The sequence below is a fragment of the Lutra lutra genome, chromosome 12, assembly GCF_902655055.1.
Source record: "Lutra lutra chromosome 12, mLutLut1.2, whole genome shotgun sequence".
NCBI classification, from domain to species: domain Eukaryota; kingdom Metazoa; phylum Chordata; class Mammalia; order Carnivora; family Mustelidae; genus Lutra; species Lutra lutra.
Genome location: NC_062289.1, coordinates 96,248,552 through 96,265,825, shown reverse-complemented (window position 1 = coordinate 96,265,825; position 17,274 = coordinate 96,248,552). Strand labels below are relative to the sequence as shown.

The window sequence follows — 17,274 nt, the reverse complement described above, 5'->3', positions numbered from 1 at the left end:
TTGGGGTGCACATGGGGAGACCCAGGAGGGATGGGTCTTGGTGTCACTTGGACCCGTGGCCCCACCCAATTTGGCCATGTCTCCCATCCACACAACCATCAAGGGAGGGGCCATGGCCAAACCCTCTGAGTTCACACACACCCACCCCCCAACACCCACCCCCTGCTGCCAGATCCCTGGGCCTCGTTGCCACACCCTCTGTCTCTGTGGGAGCCTGCTGTCTTTCCCACTCGTTCACCCCAGAAGAAGGGTCCTCACGAGCGCAGTGGGCTGGCCGGTGGCTGGTGGGAGAGGTAGGAAAGCCGCCCACCCCAACTCACGGCCTCAGGGGGCAGAGGAGTGGTGGTCACAGAGGGGAAGAAACCCAGTAGCAGAGGACTGTGCATGCCATGCAGGCTCAGGGTCACCATACGGGCTGGTCTGGAGGGATCTGTAGGAATTATCTCAGCAGAGCTGAGGGAAGGACCTTGAGGCAGAGAGAACAGTGTGTGCAAAGGCTCGGGGGCTTGGAGAACAGGGGGATGGGCTGTGGGGCGTGTGTGTCTGAGTTTCTGCAGCTGGGGACGGAGTGGGTGGGTGAGGACAGAGGTGGGGACACAGAGAGGGACCGTCCTCAGCCACCTGGTGCTCAGCCTGGAGGGACAGAGCTTCCTTCAGAGGTACCTCGGGTTCAAAATGAGGCCGCACTACCAGGTCTCCAGTGTGTGGGGGGGGGTTGGACCCCTGCCAGGTGGATGATGGTGTGTGGGCCCCTCGACAGCTTCTCCAGGCTTGGAATGATGGAGGCAGGGCCCCTTGGTCTGCCCTCCTGCAGCCTGAACCAAACTGTGCCAGGGGAAGAAAACGGGGTGAGAGATTTGGGGAAACCAGCATTGGAACATCCTGACCCTGCACTCCCCCCAGCCCTGGGGAAGCCGAGAGCCACTGTGGTGAGAGCAGGTCGGGTGGAGGGCCCGACGGGCTGCCCTTCCTCGGAGGGAGGCCTCCACACCTGTCCCCGCCAAACCCACCATGGCGCTGAACCTGTCCTGGGCTGTCCCACAGCTGCTCTCTGTTTAACCCTGGCAACGCTTATTGGCACGGACCCGGCTCCGAGATTCAGTCTGGGAAGGTCCCTGACGAAACTGTTTCTCTGGAGTCATAGGAAGACATGAGGCCTGCCAGGAGGCCGCACCTGCCGTGCACCCAAGGGTCCCCACACTCTTGAAGCAAGCCTAGAGTCTCGATGGGATGGAGAGCCGGATGCTGGCTGCCTCCTGAGCCTGGCTCCCAGCTCTGGCCCTCACTCTTCCCGGCACCCCCCCCCCCCCCGCCTTGTGACTTTGGGGAGAAGACCCAGATGCTGGGGAGGCTGGGAAGGGCAGAGGAATGGCTGGAGGGCCAGGCCCACTGACCCCTGGGCCTCCCACCTTCCTGCCCAACCTGGAATCAGGACAGTATCAGCCAGACCCCTGGTAGATGGTCCCATTTCCTGCTGCAGGTCCGCAGAGACCTCCCTTCCTTCCCCAGGGGAGAGCCAGCTGCTGTGATAGCCTTGTGGTTTACAGGGCACCTCAGCCAGACCTGCAGATGAGTAGAAAGATGGGTTCAGTGTACACCCAGGTCTGAGTCAGTCCACATGGTCGGGTGCCCTACAGGGGGCTGGTGTGCTCCTGGGTGTCTGATGAGCAAGGACATGCAAAGGCCCTGTGGCTGGTTCTTCTTGTGGGAGAGCCTGGAGGCACGGAAAGGGCTCTGGCTGTCCGTTTGTGCAAGTGAGGCCTCCTGGAGCTCTAACCTTCTCCATCAAGTGGCTGCTGCTCCCCTAAGCAGCCAGGGCGCAAAAGCCAGTGTGAACCTGGGGGAGAATTGTGACAAAACCCCACTTCTGCAGATTCCAGCTTTAACGGTGAGGCCATGAAATTACACGGAATTTTAAGATCAATGGCTGCACGAAATGCATTTCCTGGGAGTTTCACTAAAATGGCTTTGTATTAAAAGTGCCATTTCAATAAATATGCATGGGGAAATTCATTGATGTGTTTTACCACTTACAGTGAAAACTTCAAAGGTCCTGGAAGAAAAGACATAGGATGCGAGCGTTGCCTACTTGGGAGAGGGGTGGTAAAAACTGTGTGAAACCCTCCTGGGCAGGAGCCGCATGTCCCACGCCCCGTCCAGCCCACCCGTGGGAAGGCATGCTAGTGAGAAGGGCTGTGGGAGCAGGCTTGGTGGGAGGCGGGAGCAGGTGTGAGAGCCTCTTCAGGCTCCGAAGCCCCCCACTCCCCCACAGCTGCCGTTTGATGAGCACCTGCTGTGTGCCCCACAGTGCATCCCAGACATTCACACTGTCCCCCTGAGTCCTCACAGCCACGGCCAGTGCCACGGAGCTCCCACAGCGACAGGGACACTGTGTCTTGTGAAAGTTAAGTGACCTGTCTCAGTGTCACAGAGCAAGTTCATGTGGGCCCCATTACTCCCTCTTTACCTTCGTTTCCCGCCTGTGGTTCCTCTGGGTTTCCAGGAGCTGCTGAGGCGGTGAGGACAGGAGGAAGCCCGGCACGGGGCCAGAGGCCCCCTGCATCACGTCCCCTTCCTCGCAGTCCCTGGCAAGCCAGTTGGCTGCCTGCTTTGGACAAGAGGCCACCAAGCTCCCGTGACATCCCCCTTCCTGGCCCCTTTTCCTGCAGCAGGAAGCAAGGGCACACAGGTGAAGCAGTGAAAATCTGGCCATGCATTCCTGCCAACTTCCTTAGTCCCGGGTAATGCATTTATTTTTATAATGGCAACTGGTCCCCTTGGCACCGATCGGATCCCACTGCTCCCTTGTTTAAGACGCTGGAATCCCTACCCACGGCCAGCAGAACACAACCCAGATGCCCCACTTGGTTTGGCATTCGAGGCTCTCTAAGGCTCTCTGTAATCTGGCCACACAACCTTCCTCTTCACAGCCACCATCCTCAATCCACTCGGCCATTCGTGCTCCTCCATCTTCCTGGGATGCCTCCCCTCCGCCCACCCACACTGACTAGTAGCATTTTAACTATCCCTCAAGGCCCAGCTTGGAAGGACCTGCCTCCTCCCTCAGCCTCTCCTGATCCCCTGGGACAGAACAGACCACAGGGAACCCTCGTCCCTGCCTTTGCTGGAATGTGAGCCTCTGCGGGGTTTAATGGCAAGGACACCCATGCCAGCGACAGTGGCGGAGAACTACAGGGCCTTTAACATGGAATTGTACCGCGTTCCTCTGATCAGCCTCAGGAGACTCCCTGAACAGATGAGCAAACGGGCTTCTGAGTGATCGGGTGGGGTGACCGGCTGCGATTTGAACCCGGCTCCTGCACGAACGGCTCAGACCCACTGGCTTCAATAGGTGCTTGTGAAATGTTTGTTGAATAACTATTTGAACACATGGATGAGCAAATGAGTCATGAAAGGGGAAATCACACAAATACAGAATAATTACCTGCCTGTTGACTAACACAAGGATTACCTAGAGCCCATGTGGCAAGACCCGGCATTTCCTGCCACTTGGGAAAACCTTGCTTACAATCATGCACCATCGCACACACTCTCAGGGATACAGACAAGGATGGCCTATCCCTCTGGGCCCAGGCCTGCGACGGTCTCAGAGGGACACAAACTTGGAGGACGACCCAGGCCCATGGGGTGGGAACTCTGGCATCCTCATGGCACCGCATGGGAGCCTCCAGGAAAAGCAGGTTCAAACATGGCTACTCAGTGTCAGAGAAAGCGCAGGCGGGAAATGTCCGCAGAGCCGAAGAGAGCCAAGCGGGCTGCAGGAAGCAAGAGGGCAGATGGGAGCGGCCACGGCCCAGCAGATGCCGGGCTACAGCTTCGACTCTGCTTGTGGGAACTGCAGGGGCTTGCAGAGCAGCGGGCACAGCGGAAATGCAGGAGTAGTAACCTGCGTGTTGGTCCCAGAGAAGCCCAGGGCGCTGGCGGGCCTGTGGCAGACACGCTCAGCTCGGGGAGAGGCCACATGCCCATGGGGCACAGCCAGGATCACACACTGACGGGGCCTGGCTCCCTTGCCTGCCAGCCGCTGCCCTGCCTTGCCTGATGCTGCACGGAGCCCCAGCCCTGCAGCATATCCTGACCTCTTGTCCCCACTCACTCACCACGGGGGGCTTCTGGAGACATGGGAACACATAGTCATGTGTGCTCACACACACACATTTACATGCACACCCATACAATCACTCATTCACATGCACACACAATCACACGTAACACACATGCATGACCGCGTGTACATACATGACCCACATGTGCACATTCACACGGAGACATGTGTGCACGTGTACACATGTTCCCCATGCACTAACAGACACACACGTTTACATGCATGCTCACACTCACACGCACACATACACATGCTCACACCCACCCACTCACGCACATGCAGACATGTGCTCACACACATGTACAACGTGTCCACACACTCACATGCACACGTATGGTCACATGCAGACATGTGCTCACACTCATCTGCACACATGTACACATTCACATACATGTATACACTCATTCATATGCAGAGACGATCACACTCACAGGCAGACACACATGATCACATACGTACACACACTACCCACGCGCTCACTTGGAGACACACATGCACATGTATACACATGTCCTTATGCACTAACACACAGACACAAACACACGGGTATGTGCATGTTCGCACTCACATGCTCACACACACATGATCACAGTAACAGACACGCACACGTGCTCATGCTCAGACACACATGATCAGTCACACACTGGCACCTACTCAGAGGTCTGTCCAGCTCCACAGTACAGACAGGAGGGTGGGTCTTGTGGGCATCCTGAAGGCTGCGGAGGCCCCTCCCTCCAGAGCCCAGGCTTTATTCCCATCTGTGCTGCTTTCAGTACCCCCCAACCAGGACCTCAAGCCTCCTCTTAATTATCTTCAGAAAGGACTGATACCTCTTAGAAGGGCTCATCCTGTTTTAATTCAAATGCAAAACAGGATTAATGCTCTCAGGTTTAAACCCCCTTGGCTAGAGGACAGCTGGACAGTCAGTGCTCACTCTCACGCGAGTCCTTCTGCCCCAGGTGACCCGTATTGCTGGGTCAATGCCCTCCAGGAACCCCACGCCTGCAGCCTTGGGAAGTTGTTCATTTGGGCTTCACGATGGGAGGAAGCTGAACAATCATATAAGAATGTGTTTCTGCGACAAGTTTTTGGATTTACTTTGGAAAGACACAAGCATGTGCCTATTAAGCATGGGGGAAATTATCAGCGAATGTTTTAAAATGACCAATAAAAATGAAAATATCGGGCACCTGGGTGGCTCAGTGGGTTAAGCCGCTGCCTTCGGCTCAGGTCATGATCTCAGGGTCCTGGGATCGAGGCCCGCATCGGGCTCTCTGCTCAGCAGGGATCCTGCTTCCCTCTCTCTCTCTCTCTGCCTGCCTCTCCATCTACTTGTGATCTCTCTCTGTCAAATAAATAAATAAAAATCTTTAAAAAAAAAAAAAGAAAATATCATTGCTCATTGTTTTTTATGGATCATAATGTGTGTTTCTTTCTCTCTCTCTCTCTTTTTTTTTTTTTCCTGATGGAAACATCCAACAAACTCTCCTCCTAGATGCCGGCCACTAATTACACAGCTAGCACACGGTAATGCAGGTATGCGGGTGCCCACCTGTCATAATTCATCTTCATAATTGTAATTGGCCCAATGAAAGAGAGCACGAAATCACTCTGCAAAGAGCAGATTCAATAAAAAACTGATTTCACTCTCCTCTCTTCCAAAGCAACAAGGTGGGGACGGGAGCTCTTAAGTACATATCAGGTCCCTTCTCCGATTGCCACTCCCACCTCAACTTGATGATTTCTCGCCTATTTATTGAGGATCTACTCCACTGGAATCATTAGTTAGGTACTTGGGGAAAGCAAAGTTTGAGACAAATTCCCCACGGCCAGTCAGGTGGGGAAGGAGATAAGTTACACCGTAATGAACGCCTCAGAAGAGAGGCAGCGTGGATGACTCCTGCCAGAGAATCAGGGAGGGCTTCATGGAGGAGGTGGCATTTACACGTGATGAAGAGGCAGGAAGAGGGTGGGCAGGAGCTCAGACTAGCACGGAGGCAGTTTTAGCGGAGTGCAGGGGGTAGTGCGGGAGGGTGCCAAAAGTCAGGTGGAAGGTCCCTGATGTAGGAGAAGCAGGTGTTGAAATCTGTAGGTGAAACCTGAGCCCCTTCCCCTCGTGCAGGGTGGTCAGGAGAGCAACCCGCTCCCTGCCAGGCCCTGGGTGGTCCAGCTCCCTTGGCTGTAGGCCTGCTCCCAGGAGCCCAGAAGGGCAGCCCAAAGGACTCGCCAATGCTGCTTATGAGAGGAGGTGGGGGGGCGGTCACTGGGGTCACATGGGGCAGCAGGTCTCACAGTTCTCGGAGGAGCTCGTCATCCACCCAACCCCACAGCAGGAGGCTCCCGGCGCTTCCAAGGCAAAAGATTTTGGACCTTTTACTATTAAGTGCTTCTCTCCACCTCTGCTGCCGACATTCCCCTCCTTGAACGTTCAAATGTGCCAGGAAAAGACACTGAGGAGAAATGTTCAGGGTGACAGGAGGGAAATGCTAATGAGAGCCAGAAAGCAGAATCCCAGGGAAAGGGAGGTCTCCTGAAGGAGTGGCAGCCGGTGTCTCTCGCTAACAGGGAAGTCGATTTGGGGACTGGGCGAGAGACTGTCAGAAAAGCGGGGCCCGGGGAACAGAGGCCGGGTGGCTGCCGAGGATGGTGGGAAGGAGACCCACGCTGGTGCAGGTCTGCTCGCCCGCCCGCCATCCAGACCTCCACGCGCGGCGGGGTATTTGCTAACAGACCGACTGACTGTGGGGAAACTAGGGGTCACAGCTTCTCTGCAGGGGAAGGCAGGTGCTGCTGTGACCTTTCCATCCCAGAGGATCTTGGCAATGTGTGGGATGTGTCCCTCGGGAATGCCCCACCTATACCTGTAGCTCTCACCTTTCTGGGGCAGAAACCCGGACTTGGGGGATCTGGGACAGATTTGCCCTTTCCCTCCCCACGCACATTCCACCTGTTGCCCACTCCGTGTATTCCCTCTGCTTTTCCTGCGTTTCTCTGCTCCCCCCACCCCACCCCACTACCCTATGGCTTCCTCTGGGACAGACTGAATCTCCAGTTTGGAGGCTTCACTGCCTCATTATAGATCTTACTTCTCAGCCCTCCCCCAGCCCCACAGCCCAAGGCCCAGCCCTGCTCCCTGCCCTTGGGAGGGAGGTGCACCTGGGTGGACCATGTGACCTGTCTGGGCTAATGAGATATTCGTAGCTGCAATGCTGCCAGAGGCTTGCCACATCCTTGTGCCCTGGAGTTGGGTGAGCTTGCATTCCTGGGATCCCCCGAGAAGGTTATGCACCAGGCAGAGGCGCCACTTCAGATGTGGCCTCTGGAGAAACCCGAGGAAAAGACCAAGTCTACCCAGGAGCCTGGAGCCATGCTCTGCTCACCCGCCCCAGAACGAGGGTAGCCCAGATCAGCTATAGTGAGGTCAACCCACAGAGCCCTGGTCCTGAGAAGAAATAGCCTTTGTCTCAAGCCACTGAGGGTCGGGATGCTTTGTTACGTGGCCTGGCTGCTCAGTTCGCTGGCTGATGCAACCCTGGTCGTCCAAGCTCCCCCCTCTTCCTCCTTAAACCCAACTGTCATACGGACGGTCACTGTAGCAGGAAAGACTTCCCCGGGATATTCCGACTTTCTTCCAGAGGTTTATTCATGTGCCATAATATGGAGATTCGTGCTCAGCCTTAGCAGGGGCGACAGGAGGCAGGAGCGGGGTGGTTCTGCAGGAGGCCGAGACATACGCCCTTTCTTTGAGAGTGAGCCAGCTGGGCCAGAAGCCAGTAATCACATGGCAGGGTACCTGCCACATTTCTGACCCAAGAGCAGACCACAGGGAGACAAGGTCATCATTCTGCAGATGCCCATGTTTCTTCTTTTTTTTTTTTTAAAGATTTTATTTATTTATTTGAGAGAGAGACAGTGAGAGAGAGCATGAGCGAGGAGAAGGTCAGAGGGAGAAGCAGACTCCCCATGGAGCTGGGAGCCCGATGTGGGACTCGATCCCAGGACCCCGGGATCATGACCCGAGCTGAAGGCAGTCGTCCAACTGAGCCACCCAGGCGTCCCCCATGTTTCTTCTTAAGACAAATTATCTGTGAGTATTTTTTTTTAAATCCCCAGTAATTACAAGTTTCCCTTCTTTTGCACACACAGCATGAGCCAGTGAGGAATCAGAATGCAACACAGCCTTCCCATATGTCAGTACCAGTTACATCTCCTTTTAAAGCATGTTCTGTGCATCCTTCTGGAAGGAGGTGAATGAAATGTTCTTGTAAATAGACAAATGATTCACAGGATCAAGACTGCTTTTCACCAGCTGCATCAATTCTAGGCAGCGATGGGACTTGTTGAGATATTATTTACAACTTGTTAAAAACACTCCTTGAGACACTTCAGGCCTTGTTCGGTCCTGGTGAGCTCAGCTGATCGTGGCTGGGCTGGTAGTCGGCCAAACCTGGTCCTCCTGGCACACCCACGCTGCCTGGGCCCAGAGGAACCACATGCTGGGGTAGGGAGGCTTCCGGAACTCTTTCCTCTGAGACGGAGGACGGGGAAGCCTGAGATGTGCATGGGACTTTACTGGGCCATCAACAAGGCATTTGATCAGGCATCGAGCCAAGTGACATTCTGTCTGGTGATGGGGTCACAGCTACACAGGGCAAAGGAAAAACACACGGTCCTGGTCTCAGGTTGCCTATGATCTCACAGAGATACGTTTCCCCATCTACTATGTAGTCTTCAGGAAATAAATGACCTGGTTTGCCTGTCCCTTAATCCCCTCCTCCGTCAAATAATGAAAATGGTAATCACATCCCAGGACGGTGGGGACAGCCATGTCAGCCGATACATGTCCACCATACCCCCTTGTTCCCTGAGAGGACCCTGAGTGTGTGGGATTGCCATGCTTCCTGATGACGGCTCACCTTCCCAGGCTCCCTGCGGCCACGTGGGTCATGCGGCCTGGTTCATGTCCATGAGCACGGATGGAAATTTTGGTGAGCGCATTCCTTTCCAAGTATCCAGGAACTTCTATTTACACATGTACAGATCTCAGACAGCTATGATGTCGGAAGATGCAGGAAGGGCAGCAGAGCCTTGCACTGCCGCTCTCTGAATGCTGAGAACGCAAGTCAAATACAGTTAACTTAAAAACAATGCTGAGAGATCACTGGGAAAAATCTCCAAAGAGAGAAGTCCACAAAAAAGAGAGTTGCTGCTCATTTGCCTTCTCTCCAGAAACACCTGTACAGAACCTCTGACCACCTGGGACCAAGGGGACAGTGACAGGCTGGAGGGGCCTTGGGCTCCGGATGTGCTCCTGGGCACCTGTCTGAGCCATGCTCTTGCTTCAGCAGCTGTCTCGAGGGTGAACCTGCTCCGGAGAGTGCGAGCCCACAGACTGCTGGGCGTGCGGGAAGCACTCCGTGGGGCCGCACTGTGTGGTTACTGATGTCGTGAGCACACAGCACGGTGGCGTGGTGAGCGGTGTGCAGACTCCAAATGCTTCATGGGGCCTGCAGTCCCAGCCAGTGCCTCGGGCTCTGAGCCTCAGAGGTCTTTCTGGGCGGACCCCCCTGCTCCTCCCAGCCGTCCTCCCCTCCATAGGGCCTCTACGTTGGCCGTTCCGGCAGGTTCCAAGCCGGCCTCCTGGCTTCAGTCCTTCGCGAACCGTCCGCCTCACTTGTTTCCAATGCGGGTCTGCTCCCAGCTCACCCCCAGTTGAGAACCTCCCCGGAGTGACCCCTCACCATCAATAGCCCCTTGAAGCTCCCGTCCTTTGGGCCCGAGTGCCTACGCTGCTACGGACATTTCAGCAAGGCCTGGGGAGACACAAAACATACCTCACTTTCAAAAATTCAATCCTAAAAAAAAAAAAAAAAAAAAAAATGCAATGTTTGCTTTTTTACTGTGATATATTCTTGTTAGCTACAATATAAAAATGTTTTAACTTCCCCGCTGATGGGAAGAATTAATTGTATTCGAGGAAGATGCTGGGTGTCCAGCCACAGTTCTAAGCGCCCCCTCAGGGGGCGTGTGGGAGCTCCCTGTCCTGTCGTCCATGGGACGTGGGTGGCCTCCTGTGACCCCTTGTTCCACACACCGTCCCCTCCTCATGCAGCGTCCTACCTCCTGGCCGCTGGCAAACTCCTGGGTGTGTTCCCATCTGAGAGTGCTCAGCAGGCCGGCCGTGCTAACCGCTTCGGCCTCTGGTCCCACCGCGCACCTGTCAAGCACAGGGGACATTCTGTTCATCGTGGAAGGCTTCCAGTTACTCGTGTGTGACCAACGATCCCCACACCTAGAGACTCCTCCTCCCAAGGGGGACAGGTGCCCCAGGAGCAAGCAGGCACCACCTGCCTGGACACACCTCGGTACTGCAAGCGGGGAGGCGTGAGGACAAAGAGTGCGTCTGAGAACGGACGATCTGGCCAGTGACGTCTCCATGCACCCTCGCCAGCCGTCTCTACCCTGCACCCAAGTGTGGCGGTTGAGGCTAGAGCAGGAGGGCAGGGAAGGACCCACTTGCTGCTGGGAGGGACCCGGCAGGGAGGGACCCGTCTCCGGCTCCCCATCCCTGGTATTTCTTACTCCCAGCCCCACACAGGAAACCGAGTGCTTGGTGTTCACTCTGAGCACGGGTCAGTGGTCTGTAAAGGAAACCAGGATGGGCTCTGGTGTTGGCCGCATCCCCCTGAGCCATTTCTGTGTCCCCCACCCTCAGGGGCCCAGCAGAACAAGGGGGGCTCTAGGTGTCTCCCCCAGCCCCTCCCCTAGGCCCTCTGGAGAGGCAGCCTACCATCCGAGAGCTGTCCGTGGCTGTGGGCTAAGTGTCTGAGGTCTAACAGCCCCTCGTCTGCCATTAAGAGCTCCGTTATGGGAGTCTTCATTGCAGGTGTCATTAAACAGACATTAAGACCCAACTGGCCATGGTTTAGGGGACCATTACCACATGCCCGATGTTTGCCGGGACAAATGGAGACCCAGCCAAGCACACATGTGATAATGGGCCGGGAAACACCCCCTGGGGGGAAGTAACAGGATGTGGGGGGAGGGCACGCCCTGCCTGGGGCCCTCAGAGCATCTGCGGACTCTAAGTTGGCCTCGCCCTGGCCTCCCTGGGTCTCTGGCACTCGACCAGGGACGTGGGGACTGCTGCCTACCCCGCCAGCCTGAGCATGTTCTGGGGAGGCCTGCCTTGTGACGGGAGGACAAAGGGTCACGCTGCTTCAGTTTCCCCTGAGCTGAGGGGTCTTTGGGAGCCGAGGCCAGCGTCAAAGCGAGCCAAGCTCATTTATGCATCTGTGGGTCTGAAGGGTGCAGGGCCATCAGGGCACCGACACCCCACCTCCAGCAGAACTGTGCATCCGCACAGGTGGCCAGGCCCGCCGACCCACTCTTCCACCTGCAGCCTTCCGCGACCAGGAGGCAGTGCTTTGGGTTCCGGCCTCCCTGGGTTCGAAGCCCAGTTCTGCCCACTGCGAGTCAGGCTCCTCTTTTCTGTTCCCGTGAGGCGCTGTGCACACCATCCCTCTGGCCTCCCAGTTCCCTCTGCTCTGCGTTCATGTCTGCGCCTGCTGGAGAGTGGAGGGCCCAGGGTCTCCTGGACCCTGCCACTCCCCAAGGGAGCAGACACCCTTTAAATCAGGTTCCATCCATGAAGGTCCCTTTCCTGGGCCACGCCCGATGGCAATGGTGAGCACAGCCGGGGACTGTCCGCAAACCCACCAACCTGCCCGCTGACCAGACCTCGAGCCCCCATCTGTGTACTCAGCCCCTGCCATGCGCTCAGCTCACTCCTGCCATGCTTTCTGCTCCCAGCGCCCCAGGTACTACTTCCTCCTATCTGCTCCTCCTCCTCCCCTTCCTGAGCCCTCCCCTGCCCCCACCCTGCCTCCTCCCAGGCTGCCCCTCCCCCTGAACCTATGGCTCCCTGGAGCCTTCCTGTCCCTCAGCCTGCAGGCCCTGCCTGCGGGGTACGTGCCTTCAGGACCCTGCCTTTGGCAGCCGGGTCCTCCTCCTCCTCTCTCTTAGGCGTGTGCTGCGGTGTCCAGCACTGTGTGTGAATGTGTGCTCTTGCCGGACTCACCCCGGCCCTAAGTGAAGTCAGGTACACTCTACCCACCCGCTGAGCCAGTCCCACGGCTGCGCCCAGCCGAAGGGGTGGGAAAGGCAGCACCCCTCGTGCTGGGCCTGTGACCTCGGACACTTAGCCCACAGCCATGGACAGCCAACAGCCCCCGGTGCCCAGAGCGGGGCCCGCCCTCACTCCCACGGGCTGCTGCCAGCCAAGCATGCAGTGTCTCCCGTGGGTCATCCAGCCCCTCTCACGCGAACAAGTGCCTCCTCTAAGATCTTCTCTCATCCCCCGTGAGCGGTGGCGCTTTAACTCTTAGGACCGCGCTCGCTGCGGCAGGCATCGCGGTCCGCAGGGGGCTGAATGGTGGCCACTAGAGAGGCACATCTGCGTTTGCGACTCTGCAACCTGCAGTGGTTACCTTTAATGGGTCTTGCCTGATGTAATTAAACGAAAGATCTCAACATGAGATGGTCCCGGATCATCCCCCAACCCAGGGACAAGCGTCGTTACCAGACACACACGCACAGAGGAGAGGACACACGGACACAGAGACAGACGAAGGGACGCAGCCATAGCCACAGACACTGGGGCCACAGCGGCTGTGCAGGGCTAGACAGACCCTGCCTCAGAGCCTGGCCTGAGTGGCTGCCATGGCCTCGCCTCGCCCGTGGACATCCGGCCCCCCCGGGACACTGATTCCAGATCCTCAGGGACAGTTAAGGGGCAGCGGGCAGCTTGTTAGAGTCTCGTGGGTGCTGAGGGGCGGAGTCCCAGCCTCCCTGTGTCTGGGAGGCACAAAATCTGGGCTCCACAGCTCCCAGAGGCCAGGGCTCACCCAGATTCCACCCCCAGCATGCAGACCACGAGCCCTGAGATTTGGGGCAAAGTGCTTAACCCCTCACCCGCAGTTTCTGCCTCTGTAAAATGAGGGTGGTAGGTGGTAAAAACTACCCTTTGCCCCCTGGGTCGCTGTGAACTTAAGGGTGCAGAAGAATGGACCCGTGGACAGCAGGGAGGGCCCACCTGGGACATATCGTGTGCTTGGAAGGCACCTGCTGTAACAGCCCTTCTCCGGGGTCTCCAGGCTCACACGCTCTGGTCTGAGAGAATCCCCCTCTCATGCACTGTGGTCTGCGGGGTCACCCACTCACATGCTCTTGTCTGTGGGGTCTCCTGCTCATGCACTCTGGTGTGCAGGGTCCCCCGCTCATGCATTCTGGTCTACGGGGTCTCCCGGGCTCCCGGGCTCTGGTCTGTAGGGTCCCCGGCTCACCCGTACTGATCTGCAGAGTCCTCTGCTCATGCGCCCTGGTCTGCGGGGGTCCCCCGCTCATGTGCTCTGGTCTGCGGAGTTTCCCTGGCTCGGGCGCTCTGGACTGTGGGGTCCCCTGCTCATGCACCCTGGTCCATGGGGGTCTCCTGCTAACGTGTTCTGGTCTGCGGGGTGTCCCCAGCTCTTGTGCTCTAGTCTGTGGGGTCTCCCCGGCTCTGCACTCTGGTCTATGGGGTCTCGCCATCTCATAAGCTCTGGTCTGCAGAGTTTCCCCAGCTCACTCACTCCGGTCTGCGGGGTCTCTCCCTCATGCACTCTGTGTCCACCCCGACACACAGCACGCGTTTCCCAGCCGCCAGATTGCTGACACTCCCTGCTGAGAGGCTGTCCTGGGCTCTGTAGGATTTGAGTGGTGTCCTTGCACTGCATTCGCCCCAGCCCGGCACCCTGTCATGCAGAACGACCCTGGCTCACTCTGGCCCAGGTTGGGAGACACCGTTGCCCTGGTGGAGAACAGCCTACTAGGTGGAGGGGCCAGGACTTCAGAACCTGGGCCTCCCGCTTGCAGCTGGCTTGGGATGCAGGTAGGGGCGCTGGGTGGAGCACTGGAGCCGGCAGATGGTTAGCAAAGGCCCAGGGGTGGGCAGGCCGCGCAAGCGGTACACAGACAGGGCCCCTGTTCGCCCCGGGAAGTGGCACCACCCACATGGTGACTACAGGTGCTTCATGAAGCCGCAATGTGACGTGAGCCATCTGCCTGTCACGGGGTTGGCTGCCCCGTGGCTGTTCCTGCTGTTCCAGCCTGCTGAGAGAATCCGTAATGGGATGCGGAAGGAAACATCTCTTCATGGGGCTGCAAAGCCTCCCAATCAACTCGTCAAATAATAGGCACACCCCCAGGATGAGGGTGGGAGTGTGCAGTGTGATTTGGAGGAGTGTCTCTGCCAGGGCTGAGATTTATGTCATGGTGACAGGGGTTCCTAAAGACCCGGGTCCCCCCGGCCTGTGGTGATGATACTGGCTGCTGGCAGACACAGCTGAATCAGAAAAAGAGAGACCATGCTTGGGGACTGTCACTTCATTTTCCTCTCCTGTGGCTGTGGTCCAGTCCACGGTGGTGCCAGCCCCTCCCCGGGGAGCTCCAGTGTGGCCCTTCTCCCCCTCTCCTGTCCTCTGCCTAGAAGTGAGGGGAGGAAGCATGAAGTCCCTCAGACTCTGGAGGTCTGAGTCCATGAGGCTCTGCCCTTTGCTGCTGTGTGACTTCGGGCCAGGCGTGCCTGGACCACCTTTCTGAGCAGGACAAGGACGGCCATGATGACACCACACCTGCTTACTAGTGGCTCATTCCAGAGCCCACACAAGTCAGGATAGCACTCTGAGGGCGTGTTCTCACTACTCCCATCTTACAGAAGAGAGAGAGGTTTCAAGAGGTCAGACAGTTTGCCAAGGCCAAGCAGCTCATCAGGGCCACCCTGTGTGGTTGTTCCGGTTGTGTACTGCACAAAGGAGCTCCACCTAGGGCGACAGTTACACTGCAGATGAATGCTGATGTCCATGACAACATGAAGTGGGCACAGGGCTCCCAGCACCCCACCGGGCACGTCTGAGAATGATTTCCTTCATGACCCACCCAGACGCCCACGCCCGGGTCCCCATGCAGGAGCACAGGAGCTCATGCTCCTTCTTGGCCTGACACCTGCTGCGGAGCAGACCCTGAGTCAGCTATGACCGCCAGGCTGGGGGATGGAGCAGGCACACACTGGTGTCCATGAGACTGGGAGCCCGAGGGAGCAGCAGGTGGACGTGGGGCGCCAAGCAGGACCCTGCCCAAGGACGAGGACCACAAACGCTGCTCTCTAGCAGTCTGAGGGTAGACATCCCAAAGCAACCTTGTTGGCTGCACCCAGGCATTGCAGGGCCAGCCTCCCTGGCCTGACCTCTTTCCTGCCTTTTCCAACCTCCACAGCCCCATTCCCTGCCCCTCCAGGCACGGCCTCCTGCCTCAATGAACGTGTTTCCTCCTACAACCAAATTTCCTTCTGCCTCCCTCTTGAAGGGACACTGCGCGTGCCCTCAGGGTCCCCCAGGTCATCCAGGGTCAGTTCCCATCCCCAGACTCTAAACCCAGTCCTATCCATGAAAGCCCCTTTGCCTTTCCAGGATCAGGACCTGGGTGTGGCAGGGTCATCACCCAGAGTGCTCAGGATGCCAGGAGAAGGGTCTTCATATGTGAGGCCACCTGCGCAGAAGATCGGCTTAACTTGGGTGGGGAGGGGGCATGGCCTCTGGGGAGGAGGGCAGAGGGGAGGGAGGAAGCACATTTCAGTCAAAGGTCCACCGGAGGGGTGTGCCCAGAGCCCTACTTCCGGGGTGTGTCAGAGCACCTGCTGAGCTCCCCGCCCAGAGCAGAAGAGACCTTCAGGGCATGGACGGGGCCCCCTGCCATGGCACAGCCCAGCTGTGCCCACCAGAGCAGCAGCTGGAAGGAGGATGATGGGCAAGAACCTTTGGGGCCGGAGACAGTGCTGGAGAGAGAGGGCGTCCCCGCACAGGGGCCAGCACTCCACCTCAGGTGTGAAGGGAGCACCCTGCCCCCTCGCAGCTCACAAGGAGCCTGGGGTCCCAGGCACCGTTGAGGGAGGTCATAGAGAAGTGCTGGCCCCCGGGCCCTTTGAGGCACTCATCAGCTCCCCCATCCTTGGAATTGGGTTTGGGGTGGTTTGGGGTCTCATGTCCCCAGTGCCAGAACCGGCCCTGTTTCACGTCTGTGAAGGGCAGGGTATGTCTGCCGCCCTGGGCGCTCCGGGCCTTCCCAGGACTGCGTGTCCAGGCCCCGGGGCCAGCACTCTGGTGGTGGGGTCCCCCTCCGCATCCCCTGGCGTTGTCTCCACGCATCCCTCCTTGTCCCAGGCGGCCGTCCAAGTCTTGGATTCTAGCAGCAGCCTGGGACTCAGGGCGGGGCTCCGCACTGCCAGCGGCCGAGGCTGGACAGGACCCCCGAACCAGGATCTGGGCCATCGCGCTCTTGGGCTTCCCTATGAACACGCGTCCGTCATGGACGCAGAGTCTGTGAGCACTGAAGGGGAGCCGCGTGGGGACCACAGACCCCCCTGAGCATGTTAGGCAGGGGCTCCTCAGGACTTACCCCAGGACCCCTGAGTCAGAATGGCAGCCCGCAAGATCCCCGTGGGGCACCCGCGAAGCACCGATGGCACAGAACCCGCCTGAACCGACGTCTGCCCGTCCCCACTCAGGTCCCTTTACCGAGTTGCTCCCACGCTGGCTCCCACGGGTCTCCTCCCAACAGGTGCAACCGGCCTCCTGGCTGGAGGGCCGCTCCAGGGCTGCCAGCAGCCAGAAAGGCCTGGAAGTTGACAGCCCCCCAGGGCAGCCCTGACCCTGAGATTCCAGAAGGTCCACAGCTCAAGGAGCCCTTGATTGCTCAGTGATTTCCCCACAGCAAGCATTCCGAGCCCAAAAGAAATACCTAACAGCTCCCATGATTAAGTAACAAGGTCCAAACAAATAAACAAATATTTATATCTTAACAGCTTAGCAGCTGAGCAGCTGGCTGAAAATACAATATATGCAAATTAAAACAAAAATACTATTCTTAACTACCCTATGACCCAGCAATTGCACTGCTGGGTATTTACCCTAAAGATACAAACGTAGTGATCCGAAGGGGCACGTGCACCTGAATGTTTATAGCAGCAATGTCTACAATAGCCAAACTATGGAAAGAACCTAGATGTCCATCAACAGACGAATGGATAAAGAAGATGTGGTATATATACACAATGG

The 17,274-nt window shown here is 57.5% G+C and overlaps 1 pseudogene; it reads right to left on the bottom strand.

Moving 5' to 3' along the window:
• Positions 1–460: 460 nt before the first annotated feature.
• Positions 461–9,074, bottom strand: LOC125081816 (uncharacterized; annotated as a pseudogene).
• Positions 9,075–17,274: the final 8,200 nt, after the last annotated feature.